An 8,412-nucleotide genomic window follows, 5' to 3' on the forward strand; every position below is an offset into this window, starting at 1 on the left:
CAGAAATCGCAGGTTTCAACAACCTATTAAGTTGCTGGCACGCGTATGCTTTCCCACGCTCGTGGAAAGAATTTACTAATTATAGCTTTGAGGAGCATCTCCTCTTTTTATATAAGTGCCTAACAAACAGGTTCATCTGCAGACTGGCGCGGGCAACATTGAACTAATGTTAAATAATAACAACCCGGATACAGCAGACGGTGTTGTTGGCAGGGTTACTTTTCCGCATTGCATTAGATAACCGTCGCAGCGATTACCAAAAATGTTTCTTTTGGATGTTCTCCATTACTGCAAAAGATTATGTAATCTTAATTTGCAAAACATGTTGCAATAAAAACTTTAATGATTTTGTGATAAAGAAAAATGAGGTTTAACGTACATTCCGTGCCAACGCGATTTCATTGGAGCAAATGAAGAGCCAATGAAGATCGGTATGTCGACAATAGTTGCCATACGAGAGACGTTAAGTTGTTCTTCATTGCTTCCGTTATTTTTGTCAAAGAGTAATGTTACGAAGTTCTATATATGTTTCACGTGCAACTGCCATGAGAACATAAGTAAGAATATGTTTTAAAATATATTTCTATCAGCGCCTTAAGCAAAAATCCAGTAGTCATAGTAAAAGGAATAAAACAAAAATAATACAAATATAAATAACTGGTACATTTGACAATGTTCTTTGTGAATTGATGCAAGTATATAAAGTGATAAAAAACAAACAAAACTAATTTAATAACATTTCGCTATTCACTTGTAAAATATTTCAGCAGATTATATCAGCATATCGTAAAGAAGTGTGCAAATTAACTGATCATAGAAATTCGAGACGTTGCATTTAGTAGCAATTTGGAGTATGAAACACAAGTTTCACACACCTGTGTGCTCATCGGCACTATAGCTGGTGTCTTTTTGATGTTTGCTGTCGTAAGCATAGGGATAGGTCAGCTGCACGGGATTTTATCTGCATTGTGTAAGCGGGCACCTGCCGTCTGCACTTACTTCGTTTCTTTTTTAAACTCTCTCTATTTGAATTTTATTAGATTAAATCTGGTGTATTTTAACATTTTTTGTTGTCTGTTCTGGCTAGAAATATATTTCAGTTGAGAATTTCGTAAAATACTATAAAATTGAACAGAGGTTTAAAGGAATTTTAGATAGGCATTAACCGTGACGTTATACTTAATTACAAAAACTCAGTATCCCTCTATCAAGAAAAAGAAGATAAATTTTAACAAGGTTTTCAGGACAAAAACACCACCACCACCACCAACAACAACAACACCAACATATGAATGAGAGGATTACTCTCACAGAATAGTAATCATGGTGTTTTCGAGCAAATGGAAGAATAAAGTCATCTAGTGTGCTGTTGAACTTAATATCTACATTATATAAGGCAAGTGTTTTGCATTTGTCTTAGCTTTTCAAAAGGGATACCTGGATGTTTCTCAAATCCCAAGCAAACTGTATTCTTGTTGAAGTCGGGTGCAATTGGTGGCTCCAAATGTTTAGTCCAATCATTTATATTATTGAAGTGATGTTTGCGTACTGAACACGGATATGGATTGAATTGAAGATTGAAGATGGGGCAACTTTTTTTTTTGCATATGACCACAATTTGGTGCTTAAAAGCTGCACTCTCACAGATATACCATTTTTACAACTTTTTTATTTTTTGTCTTGGAAAGAGAAGACTTTTGCGTAAATATCTGCAAACCAATGATAAAGGATTGCTGACAAAAGATCAGATTGCAGATTTTCATATTTCTGTTCGTAAATTATGTTTTATGGCTTAAACTAACGGTTTAAGAAAAATGCATAGTACTTCAATCCTTGAACTTAAATATAAAAATCTGCGATCTAATTTTTGTCAGCATTCCTATATAACTTGTTTCTATGGATTGTCGCAAAAATTGGCTCGTTCCAAGACAAGAAAAAGAAAGAGAAAAAGTGTCAAAACGTTCAATCTGTAAGTGTGCAGCTTTAAGTTGTTTGAGTTCTAATGCTTAAACTGATCTTTAAATGCAGTGATCCGTTATTTAGTAATCGTGAATTATTTATTAAATTTTTCCAGAAGATAATCTATGGCTTTCGGTTATTTTCACTAGAATAATCGATTCAGCAAACTTAAGCAATACATATCGTTCATTTTGATTGATATTTATGGCAGTAAGATACTAAAGGGTACTAATTTTGTTAAAATTCGATGGTAATAATATTGTATTGTTGAAGCTTCACCGACTTCCGCATCGGTTTCTCTCAAGAGTCTCTTTGCAAGGTCATTTCATGATGGAGTGAACTATAATACGTTGTGGCACCAGCAATAATAACCCGGAGAAAAAAATCAGGGACATAAATAAGGCAATTTGTATTTTGTGCGAACATAATCTGTTCCAATATAAATCACCCACAGATATTGATCACAACTGACAAATTCGCCCATTACCTTTCACCGACTCAGTATCAGTTGACTAAGAACATATTTTATATTGTTGAAATTATGTTTGCTTGTTTGTGATTGTTTGTTTTTTGTGTTCTATGTCTTTGGCGTTTACCCTGTGACGGGGCTTATGTTTTAACTTTTGGCTATTGAACTTGTTTCTGTGGGTTTTCGTATAAATATGTCTTTTTGAGAACGGATCATCAAACAAGTTTGTACCATGATTCCATTTAATCAAACAATTAACAATTCAAAATATGTTAGTATAAATATCAAACCATATTTCATTTTTTCCCGATTAATCACTTGCATGTTTATACATGTTTGCATGCCTATCGCATGAACTGTTGTTTTACTTCCTTAAAATTGTAATGATATGTCCGGTAACTCGTTCTAATGTATATGATGACATCACGTAGACGCTTTGAATTCTATTTTGTATCTTAAACGTTACATGCACTGCAATGAATAATTAAAATCACATATCAATACTAGTTCTCTCATGAAATCTTATGAAACAACATGCAAGAATTAATTCTCGAAATGATGAAAAGGCTTTTATCACTTAATATTTTATAATAATTTAGCAGATCGTGTTTGCGTTCACAAAAGTTTTCAATCTTCTAACAACCGATTGAATAATTCGATTATCATAATTGATCGCGTCCTTGAAGGTGAAAATATTTTAAACATTAGATGAATATATTTCATATTTATTATAATTCCGACAAGCATGTGGTTTATATGAGTGTTGCTTCTATTTTCATACGATCAGAGTAATTGCATTATAAATAATTATTTTTAAATTATAATATCCTGTTCCATAGATATAAATTATGTTATGTAATTCATATGTATGTTTGTATGCAATAAATCACCGGTGTGCATTTGGGTCAAGGATATTTTTCCTGAACATCTTTTGGAGACAGTTTCAATAGCTTATATTGTTTTCTGAAATTCACTTAATTCCATTTATGTTATGCGCGTGACTAATTTCAGTTTTTGTGGATAGGTATCACTGACTACAAGAGCTCTTGTTCACTTGAACACTTTGATATAATGCTAAAACATAACCATATAAAAGCCATGTACATCGGCAATCGCGATATATCGGAATACAGGTAAACAAAATCGTTGCTTCTTCTTGCTGTTTGTCCAATTATACCACCATTTAGCAGAATACTATTTAATTAAAAAAACACAGATTTAAAATGGGCTGACATGCCTTTCAAACTTTTTCAGTATATCTTCTTATATGTAAGCAAAGGTATTAGCGCTGGTCACAACAACCTAATAAGCTGTTGGCACGCGCAAGGCTACCCATGCTTGTGAAAAGAATATACTAATTATAGCTTTGATAAGCACATCGTGTTTTTATATACTCGCTTAAAACAGGTTCATCTGTGGAGTGGCGCTTGTAGAATTGAACTTATATTGACTAGAAAAAACACGGATACAGTAGACGGCATTCTTGGCACTGGTACTTGTTTATTTTCGCCATATTGCCATAGATTACCGTCGATGCGATTGCAAAGATGTTTTATTTCTTTTTGATTAACTCAATCACTGCAAACATGATGCTATCTTTATCTGCAAAACATGTGGCGATAAAAACTTATATCATTTTGTGACAAAAAATCTGGAGTTCCTGTGCCAACGCTTTACCACTGTAGCGCAAAAAGAATTGAGGTCGCTGACCGTCTGCTGATTATAAATGCCACACAAAGTATGCTCAGTTGTTTTCCATAAAAAGTCACACAATTAAAATTTTATGTTCCACCACTGTCACGCTTTAAAAACTCATGCCATGCCTTGGAACGGCGGATGATAATATGAATTATAAATAATTATATATATGTTTTTATATTTATATAATTTCGTAGTGTTTGAAGTGTTGATATAATTGTCAGCTCCTTCTTCCAGTCAATGTTTACGGCAATATTTCAAAAACTGTGGGAACACTTCCAGATGTATGTCATACAGTTCTTTTTATGTGGTTTTGTTGATGTGAGACACACCTTAAAACTTGATTACAAAACGCGTAAAACGCGTGACTTATAGGCTTTTGTAAATTAAAAGCCAGTACTTTTATCATTATCCCACCATGAAATACTAATAAGAAAAACTTGAGTAGACAGGTTTTTGGATGAGGAATGTTACAAAGTTTTATGTTTCCTGCATACTCTATTTGAAAATCTTTCGGCATGAAAATGTATTTTCTCGTATCATTCTTATCAAAACAATAAAACCTAGTGTCCAATTTCGTTTCTAATAGTTATATCCCAAGTTAAGCGATATAATGGATAATCAAAACTATTCCAAACACATAATTTCACAATCAGAAAACATTTTGATAGAACAAATAAGGTAACAAAATCATAATATGTGACGACGCCTGTAGAAAGGGGTACAAAGTCGGCAATTTCAATTTCGAGAAAAACGTGTTTAAAGTTTTGTTGATTTATTTCACTGACTTTAATTGGTATAAGTCACCATTTCTTTGTTAGATTTCTAAATTTTAACGTACAACAATTGTTTAAATTGCATCCATAAAATATACATATTCTCCGACAACGATGTTACCGATAGCGACGAGTATAATAACAACAAGGTTATCTCCCTTATGCATATACGTAATTTCCGGTTAGTAATTGACAAACAAGAAATTTTAAACATTTACGGTTTTTGTCTTCATTTGCTGCTTTTCGAGGATGCTTCTGTCGAGTTTTGACAGGTAAATATCATTGTAGTTGTATAAATTTAATATTAAATTTTATCATGTTAAAATGATATAGATAAAGGCGAAAATATTCGTCAATTGTCATAAACCCGGAAGTAAACAAATGGCTTGAACTGGCGGTTTTATTAAATTTCCATACCACATTGTCCATAATAATGAATTAACTTGTTTAATTATATAAATTTCTTATCATACCGATTCATATGTTTTTGTAGTCATGGGAGTAAAGTGTTCCCGATGTACATGTCAACGACACTGATGACATTTTAATAAGGATTTGTGTAACTTATGAATGACCTTCATTTACTAGAAAAACTCAACCTGTCCACCACGATAACATTGTAGATAATTGAAATCTGTTTATGAGTTTTGATAACAACAATAATGAATTGACAAGAGACACTGCACTACATAACATCATATTGCTATCTTATTTCAGGACAGTATCCATGTTACCTGCCCGGCCCCCTCCATTACAGTTGGGACATTGCCTGCCAGTCTTCTTCCCCAATCATGCCCAACCGATTGGTCCAACATTGTTCAAAACTTGATGGAAATGCGGTGTCATCGTAGTTTGGAGTATGTGCAGAGCACTCTGGTATATTTTAGTTATTTATAACTTAAGTTCACAAAATAATAAACGGTTGTTAATTGACAGCTTTTTCCAAGCAAAGAAAAGATTTTTGGTTGCACACATGACAACCTTGTTATACGTAATCAGAAGACATATTGTGTAATACCGAAATATTAACTGGTTTCCATATTTTATTTTGAAATCATGCAATATGTTAGATAAACAAAATAGCATGTATAAAATAAAGATGTGTATCAAATGTTGCAGGACAACAAGCAGTTTATTTCTTCGATGAGACTGAATTAAAAGGGAGCAGACACTTTTGTGAGCATGATGATCACTACTTCAAGTACCATGGCTTGGAGAAGAAAAGCCGAAATTGGCACTTTGTCTTAGCAGGTAGATAATAAATTTTTCACATTAAGCCCTAAAGTAAAATGCTTTAATTTTGAAAATACTTACCTAACAGAATTGAGCACTAGATTTTAAGAGTATTCATCTCAGCGTTAGCCTTTTAATTGTTGTCAATTACATGTAAACAAATTAACCTTGACCATAACTCAATAACTGTTGAAATTGATAAAATACATCTTTGCATACCTGTTGCCAGTATGTTATTTTCATATTACATTTTAAATTTTCAACAATGTTAAACAAAAATAAACACTGTTTTAACTAGCCAAGTAACTCTTCCCATTGTCAAAACACTGGCATGATATCTTGATCTCTATATAAGCTTGTTTTTTGGTATGTTTTTTGTGATGTCAAAATATGACTGAACTAGACATAATTTCTATCAATCCATACTTTCAGCAAACATGCCTGGCTTTGTGCAGTGCAGGTTTGCTGCATCGGTGAGAGTGTAGTTTACCTTGATGAAAACCAGAGCAGTTGTGTACCCTGAACTCCTTTCCAAAATCTGCATCAAGGGGATGGATCTTGAATGGCAGTGGTATTAACATGACAAGATCAGAGAATACAGCAGATTAGACATTGAAAAAGACAGAGTGCCATAGACAGTCTCAACTAAAGCATTGAACAAACTGTACAACCTGTTAATTAACTTTTTAGAGCTGTTTGTTTGGACTAGTGTTTGACATTCAGAAATAAGTAATAACATTATTTCTCAGTATAAGAAATCTGTAGGAATTAGAAGCTGACATTTACTGTTACTATATAAACAAACCTCTAAGAGGTTTAGCCAGGTTAAAGAAAGACAGGGAGCGACAGAAAAGATACAGGTTTCCATGTGTCAATAGGACACCCTTCATTTAGCTGTGAAGAATTTTAACATTTTGAATGTTACAGAAAATGTTAGGAATATTGTATAATGTTTAATTGAAGTACTATTAGGTTTCAAGTGCCAAATATTTAAAGCCTGTGTGTATTTATAATCTTGTGAATATAAAGTTGTTATCAAAACTAAATCAATATTTGACTGTCTTAAGCTTTAAATTCTATGAAGGCAGGAGGCTGCCAATCTTACTCTTCATGACGGGTGCTTCCAAAAAAGAACAGGTTGCAGAAACCTTCCATAACTCTTGCTAGAACCTTAATATCCTTTTTTCATCAAATTACAGTAACATTGACAATTAACAAATGATGCAGTGATATTTTTTTATGCTAATATTATTAATTTTTATTGTCATTAAGTTTTCTTCTAGAATTGATTTGTACATGTAATGTATTGAAAATTGATACTTGTGGTTGCCATGGTTACAACTTGTTTCTTAGTGTAGTAATATGTTTTATACATATAAATACAATATTGCATTATGTTAACTTATAATATTTTAAGAAATAATGATTCAAACACATGTACAGAGACAATAAATACACTACTTTGTATTTTTGTTGCCATGGCAATGTTTCTGTGTATATTTGTTACATTTATTGTTTTTTATTACAGGAATGTCCATTAGTGAAATTATAATGTGTATAATAAGCATAGCTACAAAATGCATAGATACATGAAAATACCTATTTATGGATGTACATTTTCTTCATATTTCGATAATAGAATATATTTTGTACACTGACCCCCTTTGGACTTAAATCACCATAGCAACAAAAGTCTTAAACATTTTGAATATTTTTTGTTTTAAATATATTTGTAAAGTGTCTGCCAATGCTTAGGTTATTTAAGTACTTTTTAAGAGCGGCGTGTGTGATCCCTTTTACGTTTAAAATTGAATTGCATCGTATTGTGGTTGTCATGGTAACATTTTGATTGCCATTTAAAACTTCAATCATAATTTTACAAGAATTTTGTCACGAGTTCAATAATATGTTATTTTGTGTAAGATATATAACTACAAATTATATAAAGACATAAAAAACATGTGTTGTTTCATTTCTTTATCTAAAAAAATATGCCACTTTTTGACACTTTCATCGTTAAATTGATCGACTCCTGTGCTTCTTTAAATCGTCATAACAACAAAAGTACTTAAGATTTAGACCTCAAATTTTCGCCAAATTGTTTCTAATGATGTACTCTATAAATAACTACCAAAAAGAGCAGATGTCATTTTTGCACCTTTGTACCCCTTTTTACAGGCATCGACACATATAAACCATGGTAATTCCGTAAATGCGAGTAAGAAAGGGATGTTTATAACACGTCTCTCATTAGTTTTGTTGATGATTGTTATGTTA

At 32.3% G+C, this 8,412-nt stretch overlaps 1 long non-coding RNA gene across 1 annotated transcript; it reads left to right on the plus strand.

Annotated features, from left to right (window-relative positions):
* The first annotated feature begins 4,824 nt into the window (after positions 1–4,824).
* Positions 4,825–8,080, plus strand: LOC128207627 (uncharacterized). Its single transcript, XR_008256737.1, has 4 exons — positions 4,825–5,174; positions 5,620–5,778; positions 6,022–6,153; positions 6,568–8,080. It is a non-coding gene; the product is annotated as an uncharacterized LOC128207627 (long non-coding RNA).
* Positions 8,081–8,412: the final 332 nt, after the last annotated feature.

Source organism: Mya arenaria, chromosome 11 (genome assembly GCF_026914265.1).
Source record: "Mya arenaria isolate MELC-2E11 chromosome 11, ASM2691426v1".
Taxonomy (NCBI): Eukaryota; Metazoa; Mollusca; class Bivalvia; order Myida; family Myidae; genus Mya; species Mya arenaria.